This window comes from Aythya ferina (assembly GCF_964211825.1).
Source record: "Aythya ferina genome assembly, chromosome: 6".
Lineage (NCBI taxonomy): Eukaryota > Metazoa > Chordata > Aves > Anseriformes > Anatidae > Aythya > Aythya ferina.
Genome location: NC_140303.1, coordinates 3054856 through 3070587, shown reverse-complemented (window position 1 = coordinate 3070587; position 15732 = coordinate 3054856). Strand labels below are relative to the sequence as shown.

Genomic DNA, 15732 nt, shown 5'->3' with positions numbered 1-15732 from the left:
GAACAAGTAACATGCAGCAGACTTAACATTTCCTTTCACTTTAAGCACTAGCATGCAGCGGTGGCTGTTAAGGCACGCTTACCAGTAAAGAATGAGACCTTTGTCTGCCTCTAGTGCGGGCAGAGCTCCCCCCTGCCTGCCCCTGCAGCCCTGGGCAAGAGCTATGCCGGGAAGCCTTGACCTCCGGCCCGACAAGGACACTTAGTAGGGCTAAGGGTAATCCTGACTCCTCCTTGCTCATTCAATTTCTTGAGCTGTTTGAAGCAATCATTACCAACTCAGCTACATTTTGTGGTCATATTATAAAATGAATCATTGTTCAACAGTCCAAGATTGCTAAACTCATTTTATGTGTGGTTTAGAGTAGTCACTGGTTGCTCAGACCCCTCCAAGTTGTACTCCCTCCAGCCTAGTCGCAGCAGGGAAAGCACTCCTCTTTGGCACTGTTCCAAATTTAGGATGGTGTAACAGGGCAGAATTTGGCCTCTAGTACTTGTTCTCACAAGCTCCCCAAGAGCCAGCCAAGATTTTTTTCACTTCCTTCTGAAGGGATTTGACCTCAGAGAGGTTCTAGCTTTTGTGCAGTCTTAACACAGAGACTGCTGGGAATTCAAGTGTCTACCTGGGCCTGCGAGGTGCTCACATTACACCCTCCCAGGCGTAACTTCGCCCTACGTGTTCCTATACGCGCTATTTCTGTTTTAAGAGAGCCCATGGAATATTTTATGTTGGGATTTGGTAGGAGTGAATGAATGGTCCATTATTCATTCTGGTGGTACTGCAGTGGTGGCTCTCAAATTTTACAATGCAACACATTGCTGTAATGACATCATATGACATCATAAATCTCCCATGATTTCTAAAGCCTCTGATGAATGGTCACACATAACCACTGTGTTAATAAATGGAAAAAAAAAAAAAAAAAGAAAAAGAAAAAAAAAGGTGAATCAAAGAATAATCTTGTGCATTTCAAGTTAGAGGTCTACAGGCAAGTACTAAACCCCCTACGCTTTACAAAGAAAACACTTTACCTTCAGTCTTAAAGTAAAGAAGAAGGCACCATCTTATTTTATGGACACTGTTAGACAGGATATCCAACTTTCACATTAAAATCTCATATAGACAGCTCCTCCACAAAAACGTATGAATCTTAATTTCAATATTTCTTAATTTCAATACTTCTAACAAGTTCTCTGAAGAAAAAAAAAAAAAAAGGTATTGTATTTCCTTTATTACATCCAAGTGTTTATGATATTTCAACCACAAATAGTGCAAAAAATATAACAAGTATTTTCCCTTGCTTTTAAAACCACATACATATTAGTCAAGCTGAAGACCAACTTCTTAGTCCTTTTCAAAAAGGTGGATGTTTGCCATCCTCACCGTCAGTCAAACACACACAGCTCAAGCAAAACCGTAAGCCTGCTTGTAAGACTCCCAGCCTCAGGTTTCATGCGTCTCTCTACTTTATGCAGTTTCTTCTTCCTATGCTCTCAAGAAAGGTACTTGAAACAAGGTCAAATCTTATATTTACTGAAATAAACACATTTCCCCACTTTCAGCCTCAGCACTCCCACAATTCTGTCCTCTGAGGACACAGGTAATCTTTCTCTTTGCATCATTAGGAGGATTCCTATGAGTAATTTCTATTTTGTTGTCCCATCCTAAGTGTATTCACATCTATTTGGGTATTCATGTAAGCAAGCAAGAACCTAAACCCAAGCTTGTAGGATGTATTACAAAAAATAATCAAGATATTCTGAAGATCATTAGACAAAAATATCCTGCAGACTGATTGCTTTCATATAACAAAAAATGTTCTGCCAAAAAACAGCTTTGGCCTATCCCACAAGTAGCTAAGTAACCTGCCACAGAATAGTTGCATCAAGGTTTTTTTTTTGTTTTGTTTTGTTTTTTGTTTTCCTTACACAGCTGAAAAATTATGTGAACAGAACATCCCAAACAAGCTCTTTGCAAGGACTCAACAGTAGGTACTGTTTTTATAGATAAAAATATCTGAAGTTGTGTTACCTATGCTGTAATCAAACTGCCTCTTAACAGACTAGTTACTTCTTCACATAAAACAAGTTCTGAAATGTAGTTTGAGATATATCTAGAAATAAAAATCATGTTTCAACCTCTGCCCTCAGCTGCATCAGTGGGAATTGAAAACTCCACTGACTTCAGAAGCATTCAACTTTATTTACACTGCTGTAACTTAAAACACAGTTTATTTTTTGTAAAGAATCCTTTGTTGAAGTACAGCACAAAAAATTATTAACACTAGCAGAATTGTGTGCACTTCTCCCAAAGAAGCACAGCCCCAAATGAATTATCATCCTTGACTCCTCTCAGCTCAAAAAGATATGCTTATGGTGTGCACTTCAGCATCTTTCTACCTTTCCCATCTCCACATTGTCTAAATAGCCAATGGTTTATAGGAAATCTATTGAACAGCCCTGCTATTTTATAACCTTTGCTATGCTATAGTAGCTCCCTTAAGTCCCCTTCAGCCCCACTTTCAAACCCTCTGATGTTATGCCAGAACATCAGTAACATGCAAAACTGTTCATGTAGTTTCAGGCAAATAGCTAATCTGCTATTTTTGCAAGCTCAAATTGCTGTGCTGCTGTTAATGGAAAAATAAGATGTTACTCAGTACTGAGATCCTCTTTTTTTTTCTGGGATGAACTAGAAAACATTTGAATTGTCCTATAATATTCAGCGGTTTGCTGAGCATGACTATGGTCCAGCCACATGCCATAGTGTATATATAGCCTTACAAGTTTATAACGTACTGAGGTTTCTGCTTAATTGAAATCTGCTACTGGGTTTTAATATCTAGCTTCTCTCATTTTCCCCATCTCCACACATCCCCCACCAGCACTCAGTTCCAAAGGCTTAAAAGTAATGAAAGGGTCACAGGAGGCCCCAGTCATGTTTGAAACTAACACACACCCATTTACGATCACACCATCACATGCCTGCACACCCATGAAGTAATGTGCTTCATATAGCATATCCTAAAGTCACCAAGCATTTTCTTGCTTCTTTCCCAGCAAATTAAAATACTTGCATTCTTTTCTATTCCGTGTTCTTATGCCAAAGATGGGATCATGCTAACAAGCGTCTGAAAGAATCCTCTAAGATTTTCTTACATTTACAAATTAAATTTTTAAAGAAAAGCTGAGGTTACCCTTATCAAGAACCCCAGAAGCATAGGGAAAAGAACGAAAATGTCAAGAACTAACAATACTAGGTATTATAATCCCACCCAGTGTTAATTTTGTTCCAGAATAGCATGTAGAAGTCTATCCCACCCATCAGATGAGTTACTATATTTCTACCAGCATTTTGGCACCTCCTTCTGTACAAACGTAACCCTTTTTCTATAAAGCATGTTATAGAAATGGCTTAAATCCAGCAAGTATAAAAATAATGGGGTATTTTGCTTCTAGATACAAACTCATCGCTCCTTAAATCAGACAGCATCTTTGTACCCCTAAATACTACATCACACAACTAGCTGTGTATAAAATGACATTCAGTAGGTGTGCGAGTTCAGGGAAACAATAACCAGCCTTAGGCAACAAGGAACTACAAGCAACAATTGCAACACAAGACATAACTCAACGGCCCAACGACCCAAGCCAAAATTAGAACCTGTTCCACCTTTTGTCCCGCAAAGATACAAACTGCATCTCCTAACAGCTACAGGAAAATAACTGCCTGTTCTGTACAAGACAAATGTTATGTAGACACACAAAGTTATTTTGTCATAAGCCAATTTAAATTTAAAAGTACACGGACTAGGGGCTGCCTATCTGCTGGAGTATACACATGCTACAGCTACATTGTTGCGAATGCTGATTTAGCTGCAAGTCTTGCCATATAGTCCATAGGGTGTTTTAATAGTTCTGACACAGTACAGTTACCAGCAGCTTGCATCCATACCCAGTTCCTGGATACATGGCCAGATAAAATCTAGACAAAAAGCTAAGTACTCAAAGGAAAACAAAGTACTGTCTATTAATTGCATGGGAGTTAGCACTGCCATCGTGTAATCCTTGCTGAAAACATGACTTTTTTTTTTCAAATTTATTGTGATCTGTTAAAAGTCATTCCATTTAAACAGCATTGCACAATTTCCAGACAACTGGATCTGTGAAAAAAGCCTTATGGCTTTGTGCCAGGTCTTTCCACATTATTATGGTGCAAAGGCTATATAAATTTATCTCCTTCTAATTCTGGATTTTTTCAAATATCAAGACAGTGGTTGTTTTTTTTGTCTGTGTTATTTTGTTTTGTTTTGTTTTTTTTCCCCCATCTTTAGCTAAGATTTCTCCATCTCCTGCACATTTACATGCAAAACCACAGTTTGTGCATAAGAGATGCACCTAAGAGAAGGATTCAGGAGAAGCTGTGAAGATGTCTGATGGCAATTTTGTTGTGCCTGTCCTTCAACAAAATCCACGCTGTGACCACTTTGGTACTACAGCTGTACCTGAACCTCTATCCCAACTTTGCTTCGATAAGGAGATGGAAAACTGTTGGACAGGGGAGTTGCTACACCTCAGTGAGATGGTGCAAGCACTTACCACAGTACCAAAAAATCAAGCAGCTGCCCCTCACAGAGCCCTGACATTGCGATTGCAAACAGCCTGGGAACACTTAATTTCTTGGCAGTCTCTCCTTTTTTTCTTTTTCCTTCCCCACCTTACTGCACAGACAGACAACATATTTATAAAGCGTAGAAATTCCTTAAAAAAAATTAATTTTACTACAGAGCTACAGAAAGGTGAGGAAAAAAAAATCATGATTTTATGATAATAAAAATATGCCTTAGCCTTGTTATTCAAATCAACTTTGATTATGAGACAATTTTTTTTTTTAAAGTGTAATGCACAGATCACCATAAATGTTGCAGTTTTCCTCTCATATTATTCAAACTAGACCATAGAAGATCTCTAGTTAAAAAATATTGCATTTCTTTCCTACTTCCTTTTATAAAGTCAGACACTACCCTTTTGGCACCTCTCTAAAACAAAAAATCATAAACACACACATTGGGATTTTGATGATTTGGCACTGTCCTTTTAGAATATGGGAATGACAATCGGCTTAACAGAAGCAGCTTTCTATCAGTAAACTTCATGATAAAAGTACTCCTGGACAAAGAAATAAAGGAATGTCTCTCTTATACAGTATCAAACTTATCCTGGTGATAAATTTATTAATTCAACCCTTGAAAGGTCAGTAGAATATGATTTTTTTCTGTTACGAGCAAAATACTCCAAATCTAAAAAATTTAATAGGGTTTGATCCAACCTGGCTAAAGACAAGTTTAGTAGCATTCTAACAGCCTTGGCACACACAGCAATAACGTTCAGTACAAAATGGTAAATTCACTATAAAACATTTTAAACTTCTAATGACAGAATAAAATTGCATTGAGAGTAGTTACAAAAGACAAATTTTAACAACTGCCAGTTTCTACTAAATTCTGCCATAAGGGTAATACTCAATTTGTAAAGCAATATGCCACTTCTTGCTGGCAAATAGCCAATTGTGTCGGAAGAATACATCCTGATCGTGTTTTATGGGACAGAGCAGCCAGTGGGATTCATTCAAGATTCCTACAAAGTTCTCAGGGGTGAAAGGAAACATAACTCTGCAGCACCAAATCTCCTCGGGTTATGTGGCACCAATGGAACCATGGCAGGACCTGCGTTTCCCTTTTCATTGCAGAAGTGCCCACCTCCAGCACACCGTCCTTCACAGCAGTCACGCTTCCTGACAATAGATCAGACTGTTAATGATTCACCTCCATGCCCTAGACTGTGGTATCTTTTACTTAGCTGGAAACTACTGCTATTGATGCAGCAAATCATATTTTTCAGAGATAAAACATTCTTTTTAAATCAACAGGTCCTTCCTCAGAGATCAAAACAAAAGTTCTATATGTATCTTTGATCCAAGAAGCAGATTTCATTGTTTCTATGAATGTATATAAAATGTATTTCCTTTTGAACAGATTTGTCCCATTCAGCATGGGGTTTGATTTTATGGGTGGGGCTGTTTTTTGTTGATTTGGGTTTCTTTGTTTCATGGCAATTAGTTGTAAAACACCTTAAGATGCATTGCTAGAATGACTGCTCTACAAAGAGCACTTTGTATCTTATTGTAAAATATTCAGACATGCAACACAAACAAATGGTGTCTGTAATAAAAATAGTGCCATATATCTTCATTTGTACTAGAACAAATCAGTTTTATTTGTTCGTTCTGCATTTTAGTGTCATAGGTCTCTTAGAAAAGATAATTTACAACTCCTTCTGCAATTAGATATGAAATTAAGTCATCTTACTCTGCAGAAGAATTTATAATAAAGAGAACAGGTTCAACCAGTTCCACTGAAAATATTTTGATAGTGTCAAAAAAGACAGCATAAAAATCTTTAGTGTTTTAACAAATTAACACTTGCCTTTTGGGTAAAGTACTGTACATGCTGTTAATCTTTTAATTAGGTTCTCAATTTCACATACGCATTTATGATAGGGGTTTTTTTAGTGATCAAAAAATGCAAATGCATGGTGTTGCTATGCTCTTTTAGCAGACATCTCAGAAAAAAATAACTAGCATGTGTAGCCCTCTATTTAAAAGCTTGACGATAAAATATTAATAAATCTTTGAGAATATTACCAATGAAATGCCATTCCATGTTCTTTTAAGCAAATACAGCTTACAGATACAAAAAAAAAACAACACTCGTTCTCCACACTCAAGCCACAGAAAAAGAAAGTTTTATGTTCGTAATGCATGCAGTTTTTAGACCCATCATCAGCATTTAAAAATATGTAATAGATGCTATCTATATAAGTGGATATATAAACAGTGACGTTTGAAACATATTCTATGGAAGCATTTCATAAAATGCCAATTTTCTCATACTGAGTGCTGTACAATTCTGCCTGAATATCTCCTTCCAGGATCTTGAAAAGATTTGGTATTATCTATAGCTCATTAGCTGATATGTTTCTTTCCTCAAGCATTTGGTCCGTCCTCAGTTTCAACACAAAATAAACACTTTTTCCCCCACAGACTATTTCATAGATTCTTTAGCTGGTGCTGAAAAAAAAATACTCAGAAAGGCAGACAAATTGCCATCAGTTAACAATCCCTATGCCAAGGGACATTTTTAGCATGGAGCTGTCACTGCAAAAGCAGGAACTATCTACTAGCTATCCCACATAATGATTTTTGTTAGAAAAAGGAAAAAGGCCAAAATGTGGCTAAGCAGCAAATATATTATAAAAACAAAATATGAAAGCAATTTAGCTAAGAATCCTGACTGGCACACATTCTCTTTTTAGCTTGCTTGTTTGAATTTAACTCTTTATTGTAACTGTGGAACCAGCCAGGTGAAGTTGAAGATGCTGCATGTACACAATTAAGGCGTGAAGACATTAAAATACAGACCCCAGACCCCAGGATTACTATTGCTTCATTCTTTAATTGACAGATATTTCATCCTAGAAAACTTATTTTCTATTGGAATGAAGTTGGAAGTAAATTTACCCACAGATATCCAGTGAAAAATATCTTAAGTTCATCTAATTCAATTTGACGCAATGCCTTTTTTTTAAATCACACCTGTATAAACTTTTTTGTTTTCTTTTCCCTGGATAAACCAAAAGTATTTATGGACTGAAAGACAGAGCATGAGTGATCCTTTCATAAGCCCTACATTAGCAGGGAAAGGGAGAGAGACCCACCCTGACCAGCCAAGTAGCTCAGTGGGCAGCAGGAGGGCATAAACACCAGCTTCTCTCATCCACAGCTTGCATTGGAGACTTAATCAGTTACTTTCTGAATGGGTTTCTATGCTAACTGGCAAAAGGAGGTCACCAACAAAATTGTCTTTTGCTTATCCTTTTTCATTCTGTATATTTAGCTGGATCCCTTCTGCTATGCTCATATGTGGTGGTGAGCAACACTCAGAATTGACCCCCTGTTGTCCATGCCAGAAGGATCTTTCCTAAAGAGATGATCAGAAACACAGAGCAAGTTCATGCTTAGCTTGTGGATGTAGTTGAAGGGGACTGAAGTACTGCTTTGGTACACCATGAGCTTGAAAGGGACCCCACAGCCAGAAAATTTGCTCCCCACATGCTCAAACCAATTCTTCACATGTGCAGGGAGACCCAGACCAGAGCACTCTCATGACAAAGGGACCTGGGGCAGAACAGCCACCAGAAAGAGCTGTGCTTTATCCAGAGCAGCACACCCCTTATAAACACTGCACTCTGAAGTCCTAATAGTTGGGATGTACTTCCCAAAAAGCAGATATCAATGTGGTGGATGAGCCCTGCCTTTGCTAGGGTCAAGCACAGAAGCAGCTGGAGCTGGGCCCAGCTTTGTGCCTCATGGGCAGCTGTGGCAAAAAAGCATACTCTCATGCTATGGGGTTAAAATGCTGCTGCCTTTATCTAGAGCAAGGACTGGAAAACATCTCAGCAGACAAGAATATCTAAAAAGAAAAATCAAACTGAAAAAAAAAGCTACCCTAACTTGTGTGAAGCCTCACCAGGCTCTGCTCTCTTCATATGCTACTGAACATTTAAAATATATTTAGCTTGTTAGCTACCAGGCTGCTAAATGCCCTTCATTTTCCTTCTCTTGACAGGGGAAGACCAAGTCTAACCTAACTTACTCACATTTCTAAACATAACTCTGCTTATCAGATTCATGCAAGAAAGACAATTTTTTGTTGTTTTCAATTTAAAATTAATAAACACCATTTCCCAATTTTCCTCAAAAAATACCAGTGGTTCATGGGTTTGCAGGCTTAGCTGAGAGGTTGGGAAGGGGCCAAGAAAAATCAGAATTTTTGGTCTAAGTCTTAATCAAGCACATGCAGGCTTTTCAATGTGAGCTTGATTTTTATTTCAACCCAAATTATTATAAGGGTTTCTGTGACAGGAAAAAAATAAATAAATAAAAATAAAAAATAAAAAAAGGAAGCCTGTGGCTCAACATCCCCAGCATTTCTTCACTGGCCTATAAAACTACCAGAACACAGGAAAATATATCCTTGAAGAGCATGACGCTTGAAGAAACTCCTGTCCTGCCCGGTTACCTTTTTGCACACAGCCTGCACACGCCAAATGGGAAGCACTACAGGCTACAGCACTCATAAAACAGAAGCACAGATTTACTGTTACGGCCATAGCGGTATTTCTAAGAAACAAAGGGAAAGAGAGGAACAAAATGCGTAATGATATCTATCTGTAACACAGTCTGAGGCTTATCAGTTAGGAGCACGGAGCAACCAAATGACACGCACTCAGCTGCCACAAGCTCGTCAGAGCCCGAAGCCGTCACCAAGGCACATTGCATTTCAAAGCGCTGGGCCTAGCTCTCTCCTCCCAGGCATGAGAAGTCTTGGGCAGGCAGGAAGCAAACGAAGACAGGGTGTTTTCCTGTGACAGCCCAAGCCTGTTCTGTCCCCTCCACTCTCCTCTTTCCATCCCTGCCTCCTCCTGATTACAAGCCATGTTTTGCTCAGTCACAAACTGCAAATGAGACAGAAAGCAGCCGTCAGAAGTGCTGAGCTGTTCAGGGCTACATTTGGTTACTCTCCTTTAAGCTGTTCAAACACCAATAAATTACCCATTTACTTATACTACCCAGATGTTTGCCATCTAGAAAAATAGATTATTATTTGTAGAAGGTTTTGTTCCATCACAAGAATCCTGTAAATAATATATTGGGATCAGAAAGCCAATACCACCTGACAACATTTACACACATCAGCACTAAGCGGGTGGCAGGGAGGAAAAGGACAGAGACACACTTCTCTACCGCTACTTGAAAGTAAAGAACTTCCATCATGAGCTTATCAAAGAGTGAAGTATTCACTGTAATTCACACTGCTAGGATAATGAAGTAACTTATAATAGCATTATGGATGGGGAACGAGGGTGACAACCTGGAAGGTGAGCTATCACTGGATTTTGAACTTCTGTTTTCATATATATATATGTGTGTGTGTGTTATTTTACATATGTATATTATATATGTATTCATATTGTAGATATAAATTACAAATATAATACCTATTTCATTTCTTTATATAAAAGTAAAACATGAAATGTACTCAGTTTATTATACATTTGAATATGACATCCTAACATTTCTTTGTAGGTCAACTTTTCCACAAAAAATTCGCCTTAGTTTTAGTAAACCTTAAATATATGCAGCCTCAACCTCTCTCTCTTCTTTAATATATTACTTAAGATTTCTTAAGAGTTCCAAGCAACATTTAGAAACAACTCTTGGGCTGTAACTGAAAAGGCAGAAGATGCTGAACCTTTAACAAGTGCCTTTCAAACCCTGTGTCCATTACGTACTCAAACACCTATCAAAAAACAAAGCAAGAAGAGGTTTTCAGCATTCTCATTAAATTCTGACTTTCTCTTCAGGTTCCTGTAATTGAGTTTCATTCATATTTGTCATCAAGTTTTGTAGGGTAGACAGAACAGTGATTTGCTGGTAAATGTCTGTATACAGGGAGGGAAATAAATATTTGAGCAGTACTCAGCTCACTTTCTTTAAACATCAGGGAGAAAGACAAAGGATACAACTCTAGCAATGTACAATTCAAGGAGCTGCTTTTACAAGGAGTGCTTTGATATGTATGGCTGAATATCACTGTAAGAAATCCAGTCTGCTTAGCAATCCCAGACAAAGTTGTCATTAAATTTAATGTCTGAGTTTACTGCAAGATGTACATTAGAACTGTAGCCCCCATGCTTACTACTCTTAAATGATTTGATTTGGGCCCTTCATAATTTCACCACCAAAGCTGGAAAGGAGAAAGAAGAGTTTACCTGTAAGTGTCCCAAATAGAAGCAAGGTCAGCAACAGGGGATTACTAAATGTAAAGAGCTGTTAATTAAAAATGGAGTAAGACTGTTATGGTGAAAAGAGTTCTGAAGTGAGCTGGGTTGTTTTCATCAGTTTAGAAGGATGATCATATTCTGCAGCAAAAGAGTCTGAGTGGAGAGAAATACATCAAGTCTACATGACCGACAGCTGTTAGGTGAGACCAGTATGCTATCTCTACACAAATGAAAAACAAAAAGTTGTGTTAAAGTGATAGAGCTAGGAAATGACCCAACATTTGATTTGTTGATCATCACATTCCCTTGTTACTTAAGTCACCATGTCATCAATGTCTCTTCTACTAATTAAAGCCAGTATAATATTGACTAGAAGGTGTTTGGTCCCGTGGACAGGGAGCATTGGCTCAGACATACAAATGGCACTGGACACTTGGCTAAGGAGTCAGAAGACCCTGAATAATAGCATCCTTGTAATTTATTGCACATTATTTACAGGGAGAAACCTGACCCCATGTTTCCTCTCATTTCTCTCTCGCTGCAGCACACTGCAAGGAGTGCTCACGTTCATGTTCCAGAGCAGAGCATGCTGCAGAAGCAGCACCAAACTCTTCTAGCCAAGTCTGTTTTAAAACTTCCCATAGCTGCAAACAACAACAAAGCCTCAGAGGTGAGGCAGCAGGAGAATGTTAGTTGGTCCTAAGATACAACTCTGGGGCGCACAACATCAGGGCCAAGGCACCCCATCAGCTACTCTGGCCAGGCACTACCCAGCATCAACCAAATTCTACCCTTTCCTACTTGGCTGTGCAGGGCTGATAGGACTGATGCTGCCTGACCTCAGCTCGCCAAGTCATGACCCCCACATAGCATCACCCTTCTACGTGTTCAGCTACTGCCACTCTGCATAGCTCTGTACAGCCCCCAGGCTTCTCCCTCTTCAGGCAGTGTGCAGCACTAGAAGAAAGGGGGCATCATGAAGAAAGGCCTCCAAGGCATTAACACAAGGCATTGCCTCTTGCAGCAGCTCTGCTCGTGGTGATACATTGCTTAAGAAGCAAGGGTTGGCAACCTCTGCAATGATAGAGATGGGAAAGATCTAATATTTCTCTTGCTCTGTGTTAACTCCCCTTAGCTGTTTTCTCACCCGTCCTTTCTGCTCCACTTGGCATCCCAGCACCATTTCACTTTTTTGTACACCCCTCTCCTTGTGGTGGCCTCTCTTCCCAGCCCCTGCTCAGCCAGGTCCTTGTCAAAGTGTTTTGCTCCTGAGAAGTAGATCCCAGCCAGTAACATCACACAGCAGCAACATTCAAGATGTGCATCCCAGGCAACTGTCTCACCAATGCCCAGCTAAAGCTACCCACAAAAACACAAGCCCGCAAACAGCAATCAGGGCAGGCACTCCACACTGCCCTGTCCAGCAAAAGCACCCTGGAGAAGGCTAAGCCTGTTTTGATGACACATTCACCTTTGTGAGGCTTTGTAGAAAACATACACCACTTCTGTGTACACTTACAACAGCTAGCAAGGAACCAGTAAAAAATATACATATACATATATATATATATATACACATACATCCACAAGAAATCCCGCTATTTTCTTTTTCATATGGATTCTAATAAATTGATAGAATTTGCCAAATGTGTCAAATTAGCACTGTTCTTCCTCCACCCCATAGCAGGGAGGGAGTCAGCTTTCAAAGCAGGTCCCAAAGCGGCAAGACTACACACAAAGTACTCCAGTTGCAGATACTTTCATATTACTTGGGTCACAGTACTTGGTCCCTACCATTTGTCCCCTCTTACACAGCCTATTTAGAGTACCCTGACCATAAAATAAAATAAAATAAAATAAAATAAAATAAAATAAAATAAAATAAAATAAAATAAAATAAAATAAAATAAAATAAAATAAAATAAAATAAATTATTAAATTACACATGAAACAGGTGCCAGGTGCCCTTTTAAAGCATGACTCTTTTCCTCTCTAGAAGTCACACGTCACTCATTCCCTAGTGTCAGATGTAGACTCAAGTGATGGAAGAAAAATACATAAATGTTTATTAAACCTTTGTTGCCATTCACACCACCAACTTTCACACCCCAATGCCAAGCTGTTAACAAATTCCCATTCTGTTCCAGAAGAATTTTCACAGCGCCTGTCAGAAAAGGGAAGTTTCACGAGGCTAGTGTTCGCTGGAAAAGTCTCTGCACTTGCCACCATCAACAAAAAATGTTTGCAACCAGCTTTTGGTGTATCAATTGTGTCCTGCCCAAATTGTATGGGAATAAAGAGCTTCTTCCACTGAGACATGAGGCCACCTTCACGTCCATCTCCCACTATAGATTTGTCTCAAGACTTCCCCAATTTACCTAATGACCAGAACAGACAATTAGACATGACAAGCCAAGTGACCGTGAGCCGGTAGGTGATCCAGGCCAGGTGCCAGCTGTGTGTGCAGGGGTGCAGGTTGAATGCCCAGCCACAGCACCACCTCCCTGGGGAGCTCCACAGCTTTGGGCTGCTACACAGGCAGGCAGCCCCACAGCAGAAGCCCTGGGGCACATACCCTCCCCCAACTACCCCCATGCCACATTTTCTTTCTGGCCCCCAGACTCTGCTGTACAGCTGGTGGGTGTGAAATGGGACAAGTCACACACCGCTTGATTGAAACTCGGCAGGTCTATGCAAGTGCCATGGTGAACTGCAGCAAGGGTGATGTGAAATTGCACAGCAGTTTTCTCGCTGCTACAATTCTGTTTTCCCCCTACAAGTAGCTCTTATCTGACACTGGAGACCCTGTTCAGAAGGGAGCATGCAAACTCAAAAAGTTTCCCATGAGATGAAGCGAACACTGGTACTCCTCTCTGACAGTCAGCCAAAGCAAGAGAAAGGAAAAAATTACACATTTTTCTAACTCAAAAGGTGGCAACTATTACACACTACATTACTGCCTAAACAGCCTTTACAAAACAAAAAGGTTTGACATGCTCACATTTACTTTGTCCCTAGAGAAAACAAGGACACCTACTCATGCCAATACTCTGCAGAGTGTGCTGCTCAAAGCTTTACCGTTTTGAGAAATGCACCTGAAGATCTTCAGCTTCTCAGGCAGATCCTGTAATTCAGCTGATCATAAAGCATAGAGAAGAACTAAGTGGCTGTTTATCAATGTATATTGCCAAATGAAATCAATCCCAAGCACTAGAACAGAAGCAGACTCTTCCTGTAACCAGAATGAACAGAGCAAATAGCCCCTTTTTAATACCAAAAAATTGTGTTCCCAAATAAATCCTTTTATCAACGATTTGCAGCATGCTTCAGTCAACACTGGTTGACAGATTATAGCCCAATATTTTATAAATTTTCACATGAGACTAAACAATCTCAGAGACCTATTAGCACTCTGTCTCTGCCTGGACCTCATCTCAGCCTGCTGACAGCTAGCACAGGAATAAGCTATTACAGAACATGCTGCACGCTTCGGCTTCAGATGTTATAACCAGCATGCCCTACAGTATTTGCACAGGATGTATAATAGACTTTGGAGAACTAGTCCTTCAGTGTGAATGTAAATACGCTGACCAAGTAAGAGATTTGGTAGCTGACAGACCTCTGAGGTATTTTCTGTCCTTTCTAAATATTATATCATTTGATGTTTTCTAGTGGAAGGTAATTGCTTCCTTAAAGACAAAAATGGCATTGTCTTTTAGATTAATTGTTTCAATTAGAGGTTCAACTTTTATTTTCTAGATGAGTTATTTGAGCAACACACCAAGTGACAGATTAGTATCTGAGCCTGATGACTGTCAAAGCCTGTAGTTTAAAAACGCAGCGGCCGTTTCCTCCCTGCACAGTGACTAATTCCCTTTGTGAGTCAATCTGTCTCTACTCTTTGGTATTCTCACCACAGAGAGATGCTGCAAAAGCAAGGTTCCCCAAGTGAGATGCTCAGCCAGTGTGGATCACTGCACTGAGTGGCATGCCTTCCTGGAGCAGGTTTCTTCCAAAGCCCACTCCCCTTTGTAAATGCCAAGATACAAATCTTGGCCACCGAATGCAGCGTGTTCCACATGTTAGCCCACAACATGTTGAGCAACTGTGCTAACTGAGATGGATAGCGCTGTCAAACAGGAAACTGGCTCACCAGGATGAAAACAGTGGGAAACGCTGACCTTTTACATTCAAAAATAAAAAATGAAAAATAAAAAAATTATCCCTAAAATGACATGAAATGTTTCCTATTAAAAAATGAAACTACCTTCTCATATAGCGTTTAGTACTGTATTGTGCAAATTAGCACATTGGCGCTGTGCATGAGCTCTGCCTGTAAGCAGATCCTGAGCCTCTCTCACAGAACAGAAAGGCTGACAGAGGAAATGAATCATTATCACCCTGCTTGGAAAGAAGTTTGTACAAGGAGTGCTGTGCTATTAACTACTGCCTGGAACTCCTGGATTCGACACAACCACTGCTCACTCTGTTCGCACGTTCAAATTCCTAGCTATACAAAATGACTAAAATCAACAGTTAAAATCCTTATCCCCAGGCAAAGCTACTATTGAACTATTCTAAACACACACAGGTTCTATTGATGACATGAAGATGAAAGTTACAGGTTTCTCATCAAAAAGAAAAAGCAATTAAATAATCTGCTTAGGATAAGGAAGTCTCTAGAAATGCAAAGTTCTTTTTGGAAAGATTTCTCCTACCCCACCACCTCCTGCCTGTTTCCCTCAAGATTAGGGTTTTGGGTTTGTTTTCTGCATGCTGATAATTTGGGTATAAAGAGGAAAGTTTTGTTTATTTTAAGATTTCACCA

At 39.5% G+C, this 15732-nt stretch overlaps 1 protein-coding gene across 2 annotated transcripts in view; it reads right to left on the bottom strand.

The window, feature by feature from the left end:
- SATB2 (SATB homeobox 2) overlaps positions 1 to 15732 on the bottom strand; it is a 136442-nt gene that overhangs the window by 95930 nt on the left and 24780 nt on the right. The window lies entirely within an intron of this gene.